The 17,438-nt window shown below is 44.0% G+C and overlaps 1 protein-coding gene and 1 non-coding gene across 2 annotated transcripts in view; both read left to right on the forward strand.

Annotated features, from left to right (window-relative positions):
• Positions 1-17,438, forward strand: part of KCNJ16 (potassium inwardly rectifying channel subfamily J member 16) — a 29,679-nt gene that overhangs the window by 1,817 nt on the left and 10,424 nt on the right. The window lies entirely within an intron of this gene.
• LOC142460261 (U1 spliceosomal RNA) lies at positions 11,332-11,495 on the forward strand. The gene has a single exon (XR_012786505.1). It is a non-coding gene; the product is annotated as a U1 spliceosomal RNA (small nuclear RNA).

Genomic DNA, 17,438 nt, shown 5'->3' on the forward strand with positions numbered 1-17,438 from the left:
GGAAGCAGGTTTTCTTTCTGAAAATCATTACCATCGTATAAATGATCTCTCCAATACCCCCTTGTGCCTTGAAATGCTTCTAGGAGTTGAGAGGGAGTGAGAGATGATATCCCCAGTAATTATCAATATCCCCCAGGACAATACCTCCGGGACTTATTTGCAGCGTGGCTTTCCCAAGCCCTTTAACTTCGCTCTGCCTCGTTTTCAAAAGCTGTTAATTTTATCCACCCCTTGAATATTTGTTCATCTGATTTGCTATCTTACCTGATGCAGACTGAGTCCTAACTTAATGAGCACAGCTAGCCTCAGTTCCACTTTAAAGAAGAAGAAGGAAATATGGATAGAAAGCAAACCTGAGTAAATTGTCCCGATCTACCCTGGTTTGTTTCCACTACTAGAGTGAGTTAATATCGACACGTAGAATAACATCCCAAGTGGCTCAGTTCCAAGCAACACACGCTTTATTGCCAGGTTTGAGAAGATGCAAGCCATAACATAAAAGGCAATTTTGTAATAAGGATGGGCGACATTCTCTTGCCGTCTCAAAGGTGCTTCTGGAAGCTCCGTATGCCCATCCTGACCAGCTCTTGACACAGGTTTTGACCAGCAGTATTCAGCTTTCAGCTTCAGCTGTGCACATTCCATCCCTGAACCTCACCCCACTGATGAGTCCCATCTGTGCAGACCAACCATGCAGCTGAGGTCAGGGAAGGTAGCTGGGAGGGGCTGACCTGAGGAGTGAGAGATGAGGGTCAGGGAATATTTTTTTGTATGCATAACAACACAAATAATCCAGTCATTGCACATTTCGGTCTTTTAAACAAGTTCACTTCCAAATCTTTGGTTTATAATGGCTGTGTCCCATGGCCTCCACCATTGTCACCATGGCTGCTTCTAACCAGGAAGCCCATGCTCTGTTTCGTGTTTTGTCCATGTGCGTAAACTTCAGGTGGAATCCACAGACACCAATGAGGTGTGTGCAATTTCACCACACTATCAGATATCACTATCATCATGATCAGTTTTAATGGAATGGATGACTCATCTGAATCCATATAGGTAAATGATGGAGATGAGATTTAAACAGAAGTCATTTAGAAACTGATTGATGAAGGTAGGCGTGTTAGGTTGCCTACATGAGTTGCATACCTATATCTGGAGTGACAGGTCATGGCCAGAATGATTTGGATCCCTCATGGCACTCAGACCCTCTTAGTATCCAGATCCCCATAGAATCCAGACCATCAAATCCTGAACTTAGTTCCATTCCAAGAGACAATAAACTCAACATCACAGTGAAATTCTGCTACCCAAGGACAACTATTGTTGCCTGCCTCTGGGAATTTCCCTGGAAGCCATTGTCTTGGATTTTTGTTTAGTGCCTCCCCAAAAATCCCTTCTGGGCTGTAAACAAAATTGTAAAACAAAAACAAGTACTTTGTATGCTATGATCAAAATCATAGATTAACACCAAAACATGTGACACGGCAGGTCTTTCCCTTCAGCAATACAGGATGGCTCGTGATTATTGGGAAAATTGACAGAAGGGACATTCGTTTTTGTTTATTTATTTACCGTTTATACTCATTTATAAGCCAGTTTCCAGCACATTTTAATGCAGTTTTTGTGGTAAAATTAGGTGCCTTGGCTAATACTCAGGTCAGCGTATACTCGAGTATATGCGATATTTGGGTTTTTTCCTTTTTTTAAAGAGATGCACACGATCATGCAACTCCACAACACTGTTGAATTGTCATGCAAGCCTCATCTAGTGCTTCAGAGTAAATGTTCTTCACTCATTATTGAAAAAGCAACACAACAGATCACCCTTCGATCTTTGTGGTAAAATAAGACCACCCAGGTTATCTCATTCAATCTCCTAACTAAATTAGAAACTTCTCTATATTCTTCAAGTTGGCCAATCAAATTCTGTAAATACTTCCAATCTTCACGGGAGCATCCACTGTCAGAGCAACATCTAACCTTGGACACATTGTTTTGTTCCTGGTTATAAAATCAACATCTCTGTAAATTCCATGAACAGCCCTGCTGCTGTAATAGGTGAGCACTCAGCTACTAACAGGAGGGTTGGCAGTTCAGATACACCTAGGGGGTCTGTGGAAGAAAAACCAGGGGCTCTGCTTCCAACAAGAGTATAGCCAGCGCCCCTGGGGTAGGTCTACCCTGTCGTGTGAAGATGCAATGAGGTGGAATTAACTTGCCGGCATGCCACTACAACATATTCCACGTGGAAACGGTTCCACCCTCTGTAGCTTCCTAGAGGACCCCCTATCTCAACCGCAGGGATATACACAGCACAGCTCTTCATTCAAAGGTATAAGCTACATGGAGTAGGGATCTTGTTTTTATGATGGCAACACACCTACATCAGAGAGTACATGAATGGAGGAACATAGCTGGTATTCAAAAAAGGTTTTGAATAATGAGTGGACATCTTCAATAGTTACTTCTCCTTCATTTCTTATTCCCTGAGCAGCTAATCTCCTGCTGCTTAAGAATTAAATAGTATGCCTCAGAAATCATCTACAATTAAAATTTTATTATTCTCGTTGGAATTCTTTGTGGATGAAAAACTATTTTTGTTGCATCTTTGCCTTCATTTTTCTGGGAAAGATATATTTTTAACCCCATTGGCTACCCGTTTCTTTCCCAGTGCTCATTTTGGGGTAGCCAACTGAGATATCACAATCAGTTTCCAAAATTCCCTGAATGTATTTCTCCAACCCATAAAATGGAGGGCACTTGGTCCCACGTGCAAGTCCTTCCACCCAGAGGTGGGCCTCTGGGTGGGTCCATTCTTGTAACCTCTCACTGGCTCTAGAACACATCTCCATGGTCTGAGCCAGCAGCTCCTGCAGCCAAAGATGCTCTACATTTGTGGCTCCATGCCCACGACTGAGTTCCTTCGTATGTTTTTAAGCTCAGATCCAAGGACCTAAATTCACCCTCATTCTACTGCTAACAGCATTTTCTCATGTAGTATTCCCCCTCCCTGACCCCAACTTTGACTATTTAATTATAGATACATATAAGCTTAACTCTTTCATCCTTCACTGGGGATAGTAATATTAATATTGGGCTCTTAGGGGTATTGAGGGAATTTATCAAAGGAACACCTGTAAAATGCCCATCTTGTAAAAAACATTTCTTGTGAGGCTAAGGATTTGATCTGACTTGTAGCCCGTCTCAGACTGGAGCCCTGCTCCTGACCACTGACTCCAAACGTAGCCTTCTACTTCTTTTGGCCAGAGTTCTTTGACGTCGAGTGTCGCGCTGCCTAAGTATCTGCATGCTGCCGCCTCTCATCTCTCTAAGCCCCCCCAATCCCACAGCACTGTTTCATTGTCCTTCTTTCCCTTGGCCTCTTCTGGGGTCACACTGAGTAACTGAAGGCCTGTCCTTGATTTATCCCAATATTCGTGTCATTCAGAAGCTCCATTGGACCGCTGTGAAGCTCCCATTCCAGAGAGACCTTCCTTGGAGCTGTACTGGATTCTAAAATCTCAGACCTGAGTAGTCTGGGCATTACACGGCACAGTACTCTGCATGAGCCAGATTTTATCCTTAGGAAATACTTATCGTCTTCTCCTCAGGGACGTTCTCCCAGGCACTTGGGCGGTCATCTCTGCTCCACAGTCCTATATGTCATCGAGCGGGTAGCTTTGAGAATTTTATTGTCTAACTAGCTCCTTGGGCAGCATTAATAATAATCTCCCAGGACAGCAAGACTAAATACACACCACGTCTCCCCTTTAAAATATTAGGAGATCATCTCTTCCAAATGTCACCATCTCCACCTAGATAATATTCGGCACTCTAATGAGAAGACAAGCTTTCTCCTTGAGAAGTCGCTTTGAAAAGGAGCGTGGGTATGTTTGACTTTGTTTTTCTCAATTTCGCTTTGGACAGTCATACAGCTCGGACCTGAGGTGACACTGATTCTCATTCACCACCTGCCAAGCAAGTTCTGTCTTTTGAAATGGAGACTGGTCTGTCATTGATATGAGATTCCTTTTGTTCAGCAGCTCCACTTGGCCAGCCTCCCCCTTTTCATAGGAAAAACTCAGTCCAGGAGAAGGCAGATTTGACCGGTTTGAGAGTGTACTGGATCAGGACAAATCAAGTTTCTGTCCACTCTCCTAAACGGGGGCTCTGCTTATTCATGACAACTTTATAAACATCTCAGAGCGTGTGCAAGGAGAGATTGGAATGTTGAATCTCTAACTCACCCAGACCAGGATCCAGACGTTCACACACACACCCTCCTTTTCAACACCACGTCTGTATGATTAGGACAAATCCTTCTAGAAGAGCCAAGCTGCTGGTCGCATAAAGAATTCATGCCCGGACATGCTGTGTACTTTGGATCCATGCCGAAGGAAGCTTGAGCCTTGCAGCCTTCCTCAGGATGCTCTCTGACATCACTGGCAAGGGATTGTGTTTCCTTTGTGTTAAGGCATTTGGGCTCAGTTCCAAAGGGCATCCAAAGACAACAAGCCTTCCCTGATGTCAATCCCACACCATGAGGGCAATCTCAAGATTGGAACCATGATTCTCCGTGAAAACCCGCTGCCATCAAGCTGATTGTGACATAAGGACCCCATATGTGGTTTTCAAGACTATAAGTCTGCATTGAATCCCACAGCCTTGTCTTTCTCCCAAGGTGCAGCTAGTTTGAACCATCGACCTGGCAGTTAGCACACTAGAGCTTAGCCGACAGGGTTCCCTGAAAGGACTCCACAGATATTTGATCTTTTGACTAACATTGTGCAATAGGAAGAACCGAACCTTACTGCGGAAAGGAACTGAGTCACATGTCGGCTAGGTCACTCATCCCAACAGGTTGGTTCTGATACAAAGAGGGTTCTTTGATTCAAATGAGAAGCATGGATGCCATGGGTCACCCCAGCAGGGATAAGAAGTGAAAACTGGCTTTATTTGATGACACAGGCAAAGATGGTGGGTCGCAATTCATAAGGAACGCTGGAATCAAGAATACTAGAACCAAAAACCAACTTGTAGTCGCATTGCTCAGGGCTGGTCTTGTAGCTCTCTGATGTTTATAAGAGTTTTAATGTCAGAGAGAGAGAGAGAGTTTGAATGTCTACAGCTATGAGTGACATGCTCTTACATGTGTGTGGACATGGAAACTGGCATGGACATGTTCACATGAAAATGGCCATGTTCACAAATTGTGGGCAATCTGTCTTAGGGGATTGGCTTCCAGGGTTTTTCAATCGAGACATCCCATATTTCCTTCTATGGGAAAGGGACACAGATTTGGGAATGCCAGTGATGTTTCTTTTTCTGAGCTACACAAGGCAGTACTTTTGTCCTTAGCCTAAGCCTTATGCTGGTACCACTTTTAGGTGCTCTTGAGTTGGTTCTGACTCATAGGAACCCTATGTACAACAGAAGGAAACACTGCCCCATCCTCGACCGTCCTCATGACTGTTCTTATATTTGAATTCATTGTTGGAGCCACTGAGTTAACTCACTCATGGAGAACCTTTCTCTTTTTTTTTATTAAGTGATTTTATTGGGGGCTCTTACATCTCTTATCACAATCCATACAATCATCCATTGTGTCAAGCACATTTGCACATGTGCTGCCATCATCATTTTCAAAGCATTTTCTTTCTACTTGAGCCCTTTATATCAGCTCCTCATTTTCCCCCTCCCTCCCCAACCCACCTTCCCTCATGAACCTTGACCAGTTACAGGTTATTATTATTTCCGTATCTTACATCATCCTCTGTCACCCTTCACCCACTTTTTCGGTGTTCATCCCCCTGGGAGGGGCTTGTATGTTGATCCTTGTGATAGGTCCCCCTCCCCCCAACCCACCTTCCCCTTATTCTCCTAGTATCTCTATACACGTTGTTGGCTCCGAGGGGTTTGTCTATCCTGGATTCCCTGTGTTTCAGGCTCTTATCTGTAGCAGTGTGCATGTTCTGGTCTAATCTGATTTCAAAGGTAGAATTGAGGTCATGATAGTGGGGGGAAGGAAGCATTAAGGAACTAGAGGAAAGCTGTGTGTTCATCGGTGCTATACTCTACCCTGATGGGCTTGGCTCCACCTCACGACCCTTTTGTAAGGGGATGCCCAATTGCCAAAAGATGGGCTTTGAGTCTTCACTCTGCACTCCCCCTCATTCACAACAATACCAATTTTTTCTTATGGACTTTGATGCCTGATACCTGATCCTATTAAAACCTCATGACCACACAGGCTGGTGTGCTTTTTCCATGTGGGCCTTGTTGCTTCTCAGCTAGATACCCGCTGGTTTATCTTCAAACCTTTAGGACCACAGACGCTATATCTTTTGATAGCTGGGCTCCATCAGCTTTCTTCACCACATTTGCTTATGCACCTATTTTGTCTTCATCAATCATTTCGGGAAGGTGAGCATCACAGAATGCAGGATTATTAGAACAAAGTGTTCTTTTGTTGAGGGAGCACTTGAGTTAAGGCCCAGTGTGGGACCTTCCTCGCTCCTCTACTTTACATGGTGTCCTTTTTCGGGGATTAGTCTTTCCTGACAACATGTCCAAAATATATTAGGTGAAGTTTCACCATCCTTGCCTCTAATAAGTATTCTGCTGTACCTCTGCCAAGACAGATTTTTGTTGTCATTGTTCTGACAGTTCATAGTACTTTCAATATTCTTCTCCTGCACGATATTTCAAATGCATGTATTTTTCTTTGGTCTTTTGTATTCAAGGTCGAACTTTCACCTGTGTATGAGGTAATTGAGAATATCTTGGCTTGGGTCAGGTGCATGTTAATTCTCAAAATAGCATCCTTGATTTTCAATAATATATAGGAGTCATGTGCAACAGATATACCCAAATGCAATGCTTCATTTGCTCTCTCAACGGCTGCTTCTGTGAACGTTGATTGTGGATCTAAGCAAGATAAATTCCTTGACAACTACAACTTCTATGTTTTCTGTATTTATCCTGATGTTACATATTGGTCTAGTTGTGAGGATTTTGGCCTTCTTTACATTGAGTTGTAATCCATAAGGAAGGCTGCAATCCTTGATCTTCCTTAGCAACTGCTTCAAATTCTCATAGCTTTTAACAAGCAAGGTTGTATTATCTAAATATTAAAGTTTGTTAATAAGCCTTCCTCCAATCCTGATGCTGCATTGTTCTTCATATAATCCAGTTATTCTAATTATTTGCTCAACATACAGTGAGGAAGTATGGTGAGAGGATACAACCTTGACACACACCTTTCATGATTTAAAGACATGCCATTCTTGTTCTGTTCACACAATTATCTCTTAATCCATGTATGGGTTCCACACGAGCGCAGTGAAGCCTTCTGGAATTCCCATTCTTCTCTCCTTCTCTCTCCCTCTGTTTTGTTCGAGATGGGCTTATTTGTCTCTCAGAGTTCCAAATCCATTTTAATTTTACTTTTCTTCTTTTTTAAGACATTCCAGCCACTATTTAGATTTGAGGAGTAAGGAATCTGGAGGGATTTGGATGGTTTGTTTTATAGAAACATACTGTATATGTTTACATAAGCCATATCAAGAAATGAAATCACCAGTACCCTACTCAACCCTACATAGATGTGAGGTTTGGGGCCAACTGCCTCCCCCTGAGCTCCTCCCCATTCTATTCAAGACTATTCATAGTTGGTTATTATCCAGACACTTGAATGCCTTTGTGTAATCAATGAAAAATAAGTAAACATCTTTCTGGTATTCTCTGCTTTCAACCAAGATCCACCTGGCATGAATGATATTCCTTGTTCTGTGTCCAATTCTAGCCCAGACCTCTCAAAGCCCCTGTCAGTGTATGGGGACAACTATTGTTGGATGATCTTCTGCAAACTTTTATGTGATATCATTGATATTGTTCTATAATTTCAGCATTCTGTTGGACCACCTTTCTTTGGAATGAGTACAAATGTGGATCTCCTCCAGCCAGTTTACCAAGCAGGGTGTCTTCAAATTTCCTGGCATAGATGACTGGGTGCTTCCAGTGCTTCATCAGCTTGTTGAAATGGTATTCCCATCTATTCCCAGAGCCTTGCTTTGGGATAATGAAAGTATAACTTGTGCTTCTTCCTTTAGTACCATTTGGTTCTTAGTCATATACTACCTCTTGCAATAGTTGGATGTTGACTAGTTCTTTTTGGTATGGTGACTGTGTGTGCACCTTTCATCTTTTTTTTGGGGGGGGTGCTTCTTGCATCAGTCAATAATTTGGCCAGAGGATATTTCCATATTGCAGCTTGAGGCTTGGGGTTCTTTTTCTTGAGTTCTTTGCGTTTAAGATGAGCAGAACATGCTCTTCCTTTTTGCTATTCTAACTTGACGTCTTTGCCCAGGTCATGATATTGTTTTTACTTTGCCTTCTGGAGCTGCCTTTTGAGCAAAAAGTTTTCGATTCATAGGATGTTCTTTCCTTTAGAATTTATACTCATATAATGCTCAGTGAAGCTCAGCAATGGAATTCATTTTTTAGAAATAATATATGAGTATAAAATAGGTATTTTGGAGAAAAGTGTTTGGTTTTTCATCAGAGAAAACCTTTCTTTGTGTTCCCTCTTCAATTGATCTCAGATAAAAGACATTGGGTCTATAAGTTGCAATCGTTATAAATACTTCTTAAAGAAATCAATAGCTCAAAATTGCTGAATAATTAAAAATCCTGCAAATCTTTTTCTACATAGCTCATGTTGTATATACTTTGCGCTAAGTACTAGATGTCATGTGGATATGGAAAACCTCTTTAGCTCAAGCACCTCTTAGATTTTTATAGGCCTATTATCTGCTCAGTGATTTAGCCTCAGGAATAAAGGTAGGGTGTGTTTTTATTTGGGGGGGGGGGCAGAAACAGATCCTAAGCTACCATTTGCTCAAAGTGTTCCCCTTGATTTCATCTTGTTAATCGGCTTCTTTGGAGTCAGGGACCAGAAAATCACTTTAATCGCCTGCCATGTATTGAAATCAGGCATTTCCCCCCAAAGCAAATGATTTGTTCCAAGTTAAATGCAAATTGATTTCTGTAAGGTGCAGAAAGCAAACTGGCATTTGCTCTAAGTTCCTGAAGCATACTTGAAGTTAATGAGTGGTTGAGGAGGGGAGGGGCTGACCAAACCAAGATGGATCACTCGAGGGCCTAATGTTGCCTCACCTCAGAAGCATGATGTAACGTATCCTGGCTACTTGGTAAGATTAGTGGACGCCGAGTCCTAAGGCTCTGATGCGCTTCTTTGTGGTTTAGTTCATCCCAGGCTATGTTTTGCCCTATGGGCCTCTTTATATCCTTTGGAGCTATACTAAACCTTTACTTGCTTTTGTAAGTTAGGAGCCTTCAAATCCGTCCTGGCTCATAGCCACACTACACACAACAGAACAAACTGAGCGCTGCCCAGGTCTGTACCAGGATCCCAATTGTTATAGTTGAGCCCCTGTTACAGCTACTGTGCCAATCCACCTTGTTAAGTGTCTTCCTCTTTTTGCTAACCTTCCCCTCCCCCCACTTACCAAGAAAGTTGCCCTACGCAGGGACTCGGTCTCCCTGATAACTGGTTGGCAGGACAAGAGACCAAGTCTCAGGATCCTCAAATCCAAGGCACAATCTTGCCGTACTTCCTCCAAGACAGAGAGATGAGGCTATTGCTCGAGTCAAGATTGACCGCCTTCACAGTCAACAAAACATGACTATGAGGCAGGTTGACTCGATGGAAGAGGGTTGGGTTTGGGGTTTATTCCCCAAACTCAATGTCCTAGGAACAATGCAATGAATATGCCATCATTCAAAAATATTGAGAGTGCCAATGTGTCTCTTTCTAATACAGTTTGTACTAACTTGAATTACCTCTATTTGTATGGACATTCATGGGCAGTGAGATGCAAACCTTCTGACTCAGGGCAGGAAGATTGATTCTTCTTCGATAGCAATAGAGGGGAAACAAAAGCGTAATTTGTGAAGAAGGCCAAGAAAACTGAATGCATGGAAATTCAAGAGTCTATCAAATACACTAACTCCTGTCAGCTGCCTAAATCTTCTATTATCTGTATCAAGTGGCTGTGCTTTCCAGCCAAGTGACCTTGAGAAGGCGCACACTAATCAAAATCTAATCTGAAGAAACAGGCAACCTATTGCTTAAGGTATTGGCTCAAGAGCCTATCTGGTTCCTCCTTCGAAAATCCTTCATCTTCTACTTTAAAGCTTCCTCAATTTATTTGTATCCCCAGGAGAAAAGGGGAATGGAGACACCTTACAATAACAGCTGCTTTGTTTTTTCCAGGAAAGATGCCCTGAGCTCGCCTTCTGACAGCTTAAAATAGAAACATAATCATTCAAAGGCCAACTAAGTTGTAGGCACGGCCCAGGAAGTGACTGGTCAAATAGCACATCAAGTTGTGGGTTCAGTGGTTCCGAAAAGATTGAACAGACTAATAAGTAGCCTCGCTCTGACCCACGGAGACAATCTGCAGGCAGCTCTCACTCCCAAATGGAGACAGAGGCACAGAGGGGTAGGACTCGGATTTCTGTTGCAGTATGATGAGCATCAAAGTTGGAGCTGATGAGACATTGGGGCATGTGTGCATTTCATAAAGGAGATTTGTTGTGCAACGAGTAGCTGGGTGCAACAAGGTCCCCTCCCTAACATTTGGGAGCTAGGAAAGGTCCGTCACAGGCCATCTGGCAGCTTGAATCGCTGAAGAGAGTGCTATTGTCAGGGTGTTGTTGAAAAGCAAAGTGGGTGACAAGTACAAAGTTAGTTCTATTCTTGATGGGGTAGGTAGTCCTTCTGGGCATCTGCACTGTCCTGACACCTTCCCTGTAGACAATGGTAGCAGAGTAATTAAATGTATGTAGTGAACTCTTAAACAACCCTAGGAAATTGGCAGTGTTCTAATTCAAAATGGGAAGAAAAAAAATTGGTCCCTCTGGCCCTCACCTTTACTCCTAATTTGAATCTCAATTCCACTGAAGAATTAGATGAATTTCCCTTTCTGTTAGATTTTAGGTACTAAGGAGCTGAGACTCATAAAACTCCCTGCCATTGAGTCCACTCTGGCTCATTGTGATCCTATCAGACAGAGGAGCCCTGGTGGGTTTCCCAGGCTGTAAATCTACAGAAGCAGGAAGTCTCACCTTTCTCCAACAGATAAGCTAGTGGTTTCAAACTGCTGACCTTGTAGTTAGCAGCTCAACACAAAGTCCAGCGTGCCAGCAGGACCCCCAGGAGTGACAGCTACAGTATGATAGCAGCAAACCCTGTGATTAGGGTTTTACTAAGTATGCGGCATGTGATAGGACATTCAGACATTCATACTTACCTGGCAGGGGAGATACCATGATCATGAAGGTAGTCTTCACAGGGCGAGGCTTATCCATTGCACTTCGGATGCGCTGACCCCTGTGATTTCCCCAAATGCGGGAAATTCGACTGCATACTTTGTGGTAGTGGGGGACTGCGTTCACGTTCTCCCCTGATGGAAAAAAGAAAAGTAAAAGGATATTTAGACATCCAGGAGCATGGCTCATTTCATCTACAGAGCTACCCCAAGATCTGTCTTTTTCAGGTGGATGAAGGAAGATTTAAAAAGGTTGAATGACTTGTCTTCAAACTGCTGCACTAGAAATATAGCCATATTTCAAGCAAACACTTGAGCTCAGAACCTTGACTTCAGAATTCAGTCTCAGGTCTAGAAACTTTACACTTGGTAGATGCCAGTCTTGAGGCTGTTTAAGAATCAACAGGGACGCAATGGAATCAGGAGGACGGGTGGAGACAAAGGATCTGCAAATGTACCGTGCTCCTCCAAGGCTTCAGAAGACTACCAGTTGGGTATCCTTGAAGAAGAAAAGAAATGCTACCTTGCTATAATCCTGTGTTGGCATTGCTAATTGTCATTGCTATTGGCACTGTTCATATCACCGAAGGTGTCTCTTGCTCTCACTAGCCCTATCTACATCCTCAAATATGTTGTTTTCCTCTAGGGATTGAACTCTCTGGATGGTGGGTCTAAAGCCAGCCAGTCAGAGTTCAACATTTTGTTGTGTTCCATAATTGTCTAGTTATTTATTTATTATTTTTAACAATCGGCAGTTTTTTGTAAGTAGTTTGCTAGGTCTTTCCTCCTAATCTATCTTAGTCTGGACGCGCTGCTGAAACCTATCAATGATGAGTGACCCTCCTGGTATTTGAGAAATCCCAGTGGTACAGCTTCCAGCATCGTGGCAACAGGCAATCCACTACACTGTGCCAAACCGACAAGCTGCTTTAGGTCTGTCTGCATGAGGTTGTAGAGTTAATGAACATGCTTTTATTAGGAACTGGTGAAGGTCAGCCGTGTAGGCAGTGCGCCATCACAAACTCCGGCATTCTTCCTAGAATCCATCTGTTTCAAAAGGACCATTCCCTTGGATCTTAAAAGTCTATCAACACAGCCCTTTCAAGTAGCAAAGTTGCAAAATAGCACACGTTTTAAGAGGCTTTGTTGTTGGGTTTTTTTTTCAAGAGTTTCGAAAATATTAAGATAAAAGAGAAAGATTCCTAAAACAGACGTTGCCTGGGAGCCAGCATTGAAGGCCTCAATCCTTTCTTATGGGTTGGAATGGGGGACGGTGGAAAGTGGGAACCACGAGGGAGGGCTGCATTTCAGAGCCTGCTTCATTCGGCCTCTGCTTTCTTCTCTCCTTGTTAGGAACCCAACCACTTTCAGGCTCTCACCAATTGGTCTCCGGGGGCCAAAGCTGACCCAACTTTCCCCTTCCCCTGCCTCGTTTCAAATGCGATCTGGTTTTACTTAGATGAATTAAATGTCACTATATTTGTTTCTCTGTATTATTCCAGCAAAAATTACAGCATTCATGTCTGAAGTCTGTAAGACTGTCTGCCTTTCTGGGCTATTTATAGTTGCCTCTTAAAAACACTAATAAAGGCTTTAAGATTGGTATTGGTTTGTTTTCCCCGTAAGAAGCCTCAGAATCAGTACAATCCAAAGCATCAACTCAGAGCTCTCATTTTCATGGACTCATTGAATTATACAAGAGTGATGCACATTCAGAGTCAAATGTCAGCGGTAAAGCAGGCAAAAGGAAGAGGTTACAGAAAAAATATGACTGATAAAATGAACATGTTGTTGCCTATCGTGTTTCAACAATGGACTTGAACTGGAAGCAAATTCTATTTTACAAGGTTTTTCTACAGCCCTGTGTTGGGGTGCTTCTTCAGTGACCAGTCAATGTATTTATTTTTTGCACTGTGTTCCTTTTCTCTACCACTTTAACGACTATGGAGTCACTAGAGACTTTTCTGCGACACCCGTCTCCTATGTAACAGGCAGTTGGGGTCAGCGAGAAAGAGGAAGGTCCTCAACCTGATGAAATGGCACAGTGGCTGCAGACATGGGCTCAAGTCTACCAAGGGTGAGGATGAGTAGTGTGTCCTCCTGTTTGCTGTAGGTCGCGATGAACCAGAGCGAACAGCAGCTACCGTGAAGCACTAACAGGCCCTAGCCAAAATGTGGCCCCATCACCAGTCTGATAATGTGTCCTTCTCTCTCTGCTCATCCAAGCTGACTCCTTTAGGAGACATTTCTAGGAGAAAATTTGCTGGATCCGGAGGGGGTGCCAAATCCATTGAGTATTATCGTAGATTGCCAAAATACATTTAGAAATAGCTTGTACTTAAAGAGAAATGGAATTTTCTTCTTAAGCACGTCACAAGACTCGAAAGGTCAAGGCTTTTAGCATCCTTGGATCTGCAATCAGTGCTCATGAAGGCAGCAGTCCAGAGATCAAATGCCCTTGAAAAGCAAGGGCATTCCTTTCAAGACAAGGTGCGCCTGACCCGAGCCCGGGTATTTTCCAGTCACCTCATATGCATGTGAAACATTGAATCAAGGAGACTGCAAATGAATGGGCACGTGTGAATTCGGTGCCTGTGGTGCCTGGGGGGGCAGACATATGGAAAGTGCATGAACTACCAGAAGAACAAGCATCTGGCTTGGAAAAAGACTGCCACCACGCTGCTTGCTCAGAGGTGGGGACTTCTCTCGTGTACTTTGGACACGCTATCAAGAAAAACACGAGTCCCTGGGAAAGGGCATCGTGGTTGGTAAAATGGAAGGGCAGCAGAGGAAAGGAGGACTTTTGACCTAATGGATTGGCACAGTGGTTGCCACCACAGGATGGAGCAGGGCGGCGATTGCAGGAAGCCATTGTGAGAAGGTCACGGGATCAGACGGAATTCATTCTTTTGTGCACGAGGTCCCTGTCAGTCAAAACCAACTTGAAGACACGGAACCGTCATGACAACAGTTCAACTAAAACCACCATCAGTGGTTTTAAAGATTCGATCAAGCACGTCCCATGGCTGGGTGCACTTTTTTCTTTTTCACTACAGATTTCCAGGGATCTACAGCAGAGTCACTTATAGGCAATTGCCCTGTTGTTGTGTACTCTCAAGTTAATTGTGACACACAGAGGCCCAGTCGGAAGGAGTAGAGCACCCACATGGGTTTTCTTATGGGGCCATAGTCCTGGCAGCACAGTGTTTAAGCACTTGGCTAGCTCGTCTTCTTATTAGAATTCAAATCCCCTGAGGGTAAATACTGGCACTCTCTTTCCATTGCTCACATATATCTTCATTCATTCCTGCAACATAAATTGATGAGTGTGAGAATTCCATACCTTGTCCTGGCCATTGGGGATATAGTGTAGATAAGACAAATGTGGATGTGCACACTCAGCCATCAGGCGATCTGGTCACCCACCCTATCAATCAATCATGGTAAATGTCTTGAGGTAAGTAAATCCTGTTGATGAGATGGAAAATAGGGAGCGAGGACGGGTTTTGGTTTTTACGTCCTCATCAGAAAAGGCCTTGCTGAGAAGGGAGCATGATGGGGAGATTTGGGGCATGATACGAAGCCACACAGGCTGGGGGCGGGGTGGGGGAGAAAAAAAATGCAAAGGCTCAGGACAGGAATGTCCCTGAGCATTGACAGAGTAAGATTTGGTCAACTTTTCTTGGAAGGGCAAAGCAGAAACTGTCTTAGATTCTGCAATTCAGATGGTCTCCATTGCAAATATTCAAATGTTCCATGTTAGCGCAACCACAGGGGCTGATAGATGGACCATGCGTTACATGGATGGACCAGGTATTAAATAATAACAGCAGATGTGGCCCTCAGGCTGTTGTTTCCTGACTTCTGTGTTAGCCAGGCACTAAGGATAGAGACTGTACAGCGCTCAGTTGAGAGGGGCCTGGGTTGGATCACACATCTTGTGTGCCTCAATCTAAGTGCAAGAGGAAACCATGTAGAAGTTCTAAGCATGAAGTGACATGTTTAGAGTTTGTTTCAAAGAGAGAACAAAGACAGTAAAGATAGAAACAGAATGCCTGTTTGGAAGGTGTTGCTGTGGTTTGTTGAAGAGAGACTCATTTAGATGTATCTCTTACTGTCATCAAATTGATGTCAACTTCTTCCCCCCTCAGCTATGCACCATCCCATTGCTGGGATCTTGGCTCCTTATGAAACCCCAAACCAAACTCAGTGTAGATGCATAGTAAACCTATAGGATAGGGTTGAACTGCCCCTGTGGGTCTCTGAGATTGTAACTCTTTATAGGAGTAGAAAACCTCATTTTTCTCCCATGGAGAGGCTGGTGGTTTTGAACTGCCAACCTTAAGGATTGAAGCCATGCTCATAACCACTATGCCAGCAGGGCTCTTCTGATTCCTTATAAACCCAAAGCCAAATTCTGCCATCCAGTCAATGCTGGCTCACAGTGACTCCCTGTGGGTTTCTGAGACTGTAACTCTTTACTGGAGTAGAAAGCCCCATCTTTCTCCCATGGAGTGGCTGGTGGTTTCGAACTGCCAACTATGCACATGGCAGTGCAATGCATAACCACTGCGCCACCAGAGCCCCATAGAGTTGCCTCACATGGTAAGATTCAGCACCTTTGTGTCATTTCCTCAAGAATCAAAGTCTTGCTTTTGGAGTTCTGATTGGGAAGGCTGAGCATCATGATGGAAATCTTCCCGGCCTCACCTGAGTGTGCTTTTCTTTGTGTACTTCTAGGTTATCATGCATCTGTACTGGTTACATATTGGGCTGCTCACTGTCAGGCTAGGAGGGTGAAAACACTAGCTGCACCATGGGAGAAAATATGAGGCTTTCTAGTCCCAGGTACAGAATTATGGTCTCAGGAAATCCACAGGGGCACTTCTACTCTGTCCGATGGGGTTGCTAGGAGTCACAATTGAGTCCCATGGTGGTGAGTCTGGTTTGGGTTTTGGAGTCTCTGAGTTGTTCTAGTGAATTATTGAACCCAAAGGGGTAGTGGGAACCATGATGTCAGACAGTAAGGGTGTCACGGGGACTCCTGAGCTGGCAGTTGGCATGATGAAGGGGTGGAAAGAGCCATACCTGAATCTGAAGCCTGCAGGGCATAGAATGGGAGTGTCTTCTAGACTATCCAAGCTTAGACCGGCTGCCGATTTGGCAGTCTGAAGGCTGGGTGCTTTCAGTTTGTAAGCTCGGGCTAGGCAAGGGCCCCAGGGGAAGATGGTCAAAGGACAGTTCCAAATCTCATGCGGAAGCTCTGACCCCGTGGTTGGCGAGAGCGCCCATTTGATAGCTGACAATGAGGATGGAGAAGTGGGAAAGGGAGGACTGGATCCATTTCCATGTTGTCGAGGTTGGATGCAGGCTGAGTCTTAAACCATGCAATCGTCAAAACTGCTGAGAGTTCCCCCACTTTGCTCCTCCTTAGACCCGTGTTTAAACCACGTGCTGTCTACTGGTTTCTGACTCTTCGTGACTCACCTTCTAGGACAGAGAAGGTACCCAAGGCTATAGTCTTAATGAAAGCAGACCACTACATCTCTCTCCTGAGGAGAGGCTGATGGGCTTTGTCTATAACCCTTTCCCTTAGCAGCCTACGGTTCTAACCATGGTGCAACCAGGCCTCCCTGCCCTTCAGTTCAAACCCCAAAACCAAACTCACTGCCACCAAGTTGTTTCCACCCATAACTGTATAGGACAGGTAGAACTGCCCCTGTGAGGTTCCAGGACTGTAATTCTTCCTGGGAGTAGAAAGTCTCGTCTTTCTCCCTGGAGCTGCTGGGTGGTTGGAGCTAGTGTCTTTTAGCTAGCCACTATGCCACCATGCCCGGGGCTTCTTTGCTTGTCACATACTCCACCTAAATTTTGGGTATAGAGCACGTTCTTCAGATAGAGGGCTGAGAAAAATTAGGAGCCTGTTACATAAACCACGTGAACGCAGGTGAGAGATCAGGAAAGCCTTGGTTCTGAGATCAAATGCAGATAGGTTCCTGCAGTGATAGGTGCTGGTGAAAACCAGGTTTTAGAATTAGCTTCGAACAAGGCATACTGCAGCCAAACTCTACCTATAAATAA

The sequence above is a fragment of the Tenrec ecaudatus genome, chromosome 10 (genome assembly GCF_050624435.1).
Source record: "Tenrec ecaudatus isolate mTenEca1 chromosome 10, mTenEca1.hap1, whole genome shotgun sequence".
Classification (NCBI taxonomy): Eukaryota; Metazoa; Chordata; class Mammalia; order Afrosoricida; family Tenrecidae; genus Tenrec; species Tenrec ecaudatus.